Here is a 4,372-nt window from a genome sequence, read left to right as displayed (position 1 = left end):
TTTAGATAAAAAGTGCACGATGAAATCTCTAGAGAGGGTGAATGTTAAAAAAAATGAGATGAAATACATTTAAACGGCCGGCCATTCACAGACACGGTAAAGAATCAAAATAATAGAAATAGCGCAGTAAATGTGGAATTTGGGAGAAAATTAATAATGCAATTATTGGAAGAGGGTTCGTGAAAGGTATTCAGTTTGGGGATTTCGTTTGCTAATCCTAAACAAATGGACATTGAAGAAAAAGAAGAAAAATCATAATAATAATAAACTCTATACGAACACTTATTACTTTATCTTGGCTTTTGCTCTATTGTAGTTCTAGACTCTAGTAACACTAAGACCCCGGAAAGCATCCTGGGAGCGTCATCCTAAACGCCTAGACTTTAAGTTCCTAGGTCTCCATAAAGCAATCCTGAGCACTGTAATTTTTGGGAATAAAATACAAGCGTCTTGCTAATAACCTGTCATAGAGGCCAACTCGGAAAGCCAACAGAATAATTATTCGATAAAAGCTCTTGTGGACTGTGGAATCCAGGAAATTCCTGGATAATTTTGGAGGGACAAGATATAGCATAGTGGTCAGACTTACCTATACAGGGTGATCCATCCCCCCACCATACAAAATTTCAGTGCACGCCACTGTCGGCTACCATTGTTCCAATGGTATTGCTACTTTGTAGTCTAGCGTTACGTTAAATAAAATGGTAAACTAATCTACAAAATAATATCATAATCAAATGCAGTCAATAAGTTCTGCGGCCGCGCAGTGGAAGTTATGATTAAATGAAAGCTCTACCCAATAATAACATGTCATATAAATTATTATTTATTACTATTGGAGCGGAGTTTTATGTATAAAATACAAACATACATAAAAATATTTAGAAATCATTCTGCTCGTAAAAGCAATCAAATGTGACACGTAGAATACACAAAACGCACAAGTTTGATTACTTAATGGTTTTCGCGGAAAGTCAACCAATTTATTTAATGTACAAGACGGCGTGGGTAACGCGTATACGTGTAATACAAACTGTACGCAGCGTTTCAACTTCCAAAAGGAAAATTAAGTTTAAGAGTCAACATCAGGGAAACCGGAAAGAGGAAAACGATAGGGTGTAAAGTGCATACATTGACGTTATGATTATACGAATGATGGGGCTATTAAAGTTGGTGAATTTGACTAAAACTTAATTATTATAGTCCGTTTTGCTCGAGCTGTTGATACTATTTTGTATTTTTAGTACCTATATTAGCACTATAACATTGAGATCTTACCAGGCGAACCTATAAGCATAGTACATATTTTAAGCCGTGGTAGAGTCAAGATCAAGACGAGGAAAACGTAGAATATTATAAAATATTATAATGTGTGCGCAAAAAGTCAAAACAGTATAAGGTAATAATTGTACATTATTTGAAATAAAATCAATTTATTATAATACGCCGCACTCAACAGTTTACACAGTGAAGAATGAGTAGTACATTAAACAGTGTACTTACATTCCACATATTACTATTATACATGCAAAGTTATTCAATTATTTTGGAAAATATATTTACATATACCTACATATTGTACATCAACGTTTTACAAAATATTAATGAATATTAATTCATGTAATTTGTTTGGTACAAGTGTATATGCGTATAATGGTTTTAATAAAAGGAAAATATTATATAGTTCTTACTCTTTAGCACTTCTGATTACACTTGGAAAACCGATTTTAATGGTATATATTACCTATCTGTCCTATCCGATTTTTTTATACCTAAAACAGGATTTTGAGGTTTAATGGATGAAAATTGCAATGCCAAAATAAAATTTATTTGTTTATAGATTAAGTTTATTTATCAAGTACAGAATATTGTATTTTTGTGTATTTTATACGCACAAGAGATTTTTTACTGGACTGGCTTTATGGGTACTATACACCAGTTTGTATCTTCACTACTTATATTGGTCGTTTTATCTTCTTTACCCACACAATCCATTAATGGACTTCCATAAACGATAACACTATATTTTTTTTTGTGGCCCGACCAGCAACTTAACTTTTAATTAACATTATGTGCGACCGGATGAACATAAATCAACTGATAAAATTGTGTAGAGTTTTTGTTGTTGTTGTCATTACATTTTGTAATGGACTTGGGTACTCTCGGGATTATTGTGTCTCGTAAAGTTGATAATAATATTTTATTATTTTATGCGCTCTATCGAATTTATTTGAAATGCGACTTGAATACGAGTCATGTCTAGTAAGGGTAAAATAGAACATATCTATAATTAAAAAACACAATTATTGTTTCAAACGTTATCCAAATTAAAGACGTAAGAATTTTTCCAGCAAAACGACCTCCCTAAAAATACTATTTATATATTTTTTTAACAATGATTTTATTTTTTTTTTAACGTTTATTAGAATATTTACAATCTATACTATGTTATGTACAATAAGTAAATTTGATGGAAGAAACAATATCAATGACAGGGCGGTGAGGAGGAGGCTCACTTAGAGCCACCTGTACATGAGAGTTTAAATTAAGTTGATTTACATTGAGTAGGTCTCTTGACCAATTACGTTTGAGGCGTCTGTTTGGATTGCCCGGAAGTGTTTTTGAGTGAAGCTGGGTGATAAGTCGGCTAGAATGGCATTGCATTTTGGAGTGTAGTCTTAGGTAGAATATAGATGCGGTCTTTTTGACTGTTGCGATTTTGAGGTCTTCGTGTAGGGAGTTGTTTGTGACGTACCACGGGGCTTTGGTGACCAAGCGGGGGCATATAGACTGGAACGCCTGAATTGTCCTGATGTTTGAGGGTTTTGCGGCACCCCAAAGAGCAAACCGTAAGACCACATTGGTAGAAGAAGAGATTTGTACAAAAGTAAACTGTTAGAAGTATTCAGATTGGACTGAATGAGCGGTCTTAAACAATGATTTATAATTTGTTTTGTTAGGCAATTTATTTTAATTTTAGTTACACTGTGTTAACATTATTAGCTAGTTTTGTTGATGGGCTGTCATGGTCCTATTTTAGCAAGTATCGTTTCTCTGGTGGAACAATGGCGTAAGTGCAAATTTTTGACTTTTTGACTTAAGTACGATAACATTTCATTTTATCGAGTAAAACAAAGGCATAAGTATAATACCTATTGGCTATTATTGACCGTTGGATGAGCAGTTTTGTCGTTGTTGAAATTACCGGTTACCATTACACTAAAATTTTAAATCACGTTTTCTGAAGAACAGTTAAATCTCCACTTACGCCATTGTTCCACCGGGGAAGCGAATTATCATATTTCTAACTGTTTAATATTATGTTTCTTCAATAACATACAATAGGTATCAGTTAGGCTCGTGAGACGTGGGCGTTTAATTAAATATTTTTTTTTAATAAAAATACTAATTAAAAAATGCATTTCAAATAAAAATGTGTTTTAAAAATAAAATTTTCATGTAATTATATTTTGTAATTTGTTATACAAGTGAAAAATTCTCAGGCTTGGGATTATGTATAACATTTTCATAAATGATTTATGTAACATACCTATTATACTTATATAAATTAATATACATTGTAACAAGAGCTGTAAAAATATAGTATAAATTGTTACTAAATATATATACCTACCTAATGGCTAATAGTAATTTTATGGAAGATGTTCGATGGCGTATATAACATGATGTATAATTGTAATTATTTTAATTGAATATAATTAATTACGGATTGTGCAGGATAAGATATTTGAGTACAATTAATAAAAAAAAAATACTGATTTTCAATGATAATTTTTCGACAATTATAACGATGTAATAAAGTATGGTGTAAAATTGTTTCAATAATTGTACATTATATGGTATAAATAAATAACTCCTCGAAAAAATGAACCGTTTTCCTTAAGTGATACACTTTAACATAGAGTACCCCAATGCTGCGGTGTCCGAGCGGTTAAGGAGTTGGACTTGAAATCCAATGGGTTTTACCCGCGCAGGTTCGAGTCCTGCCCGCAGCGAAAACTTTTTGCATGTTTTTCATTTTTTTTACGGCTCATAAGTGCTTTTAACCGGCGCGGAGTAACTAGTTTTTTATTCGTACACTTTAAGTGATTAGTAACTACCAACGGAAATGGCTATGATAACGTTACTCGATACCGATGGGTATTAATGATTTATATTTATTCAAGAACTTTACACTCGAACAGAGTGACATCTTGACTGCTATAATGTCTTTAATGGAATCTTCTCGGAGATCTTTTTTTACAATTTTATTCATTAGGCGACGGTCTACTCACATATCCGACTATAGTATAATGTTAGTCAGCGCGATTAGTGTTATGTATAATGCGTGTTTATGATAATAATAATAGCT

At 32.4% G+C, this 4,372-nt stretch overlaps 1 non-coding gene across 1 annotated transcript; it reads left to right on the top strand.

Moving 5' to 3' along the window:
* The first annotated feature begins 3,934 nt into the window (after window positions 1-3,934).
* Window positions 3,935-4,016, top strand: Trnas-uga (transfer RNA serine (anticodon UGA)). Its single transcript has one exon. It is a non-coding gene; the product is annotated as a tRNA-Ser (tRNA).
* Window positions 4,017-4,372: the final 356 nt, after the last annotated feature.

This window comes from Adelges cooleyi, unplaced genomic scaffold, assembly GCF_023614345.1.
Source record: "Adelges cooleyi isolate 19-005CV unplaced genomic scaffold, UGA_ACOO_1.1 ACOO_flye_CR_arks_rails_tigmint_CR_PRNA_376, whole genome shotgun sequence".
Taxonomy (NCBI): Eukaryota; Metazoa; Arthropoda; class Insecta; order Hemiptera; family Adelgidae; genus Adelges; species Adelges cooleyi.
This window is presented reverse-complemented; position numbering and strand designations above follow the sequence as displayed.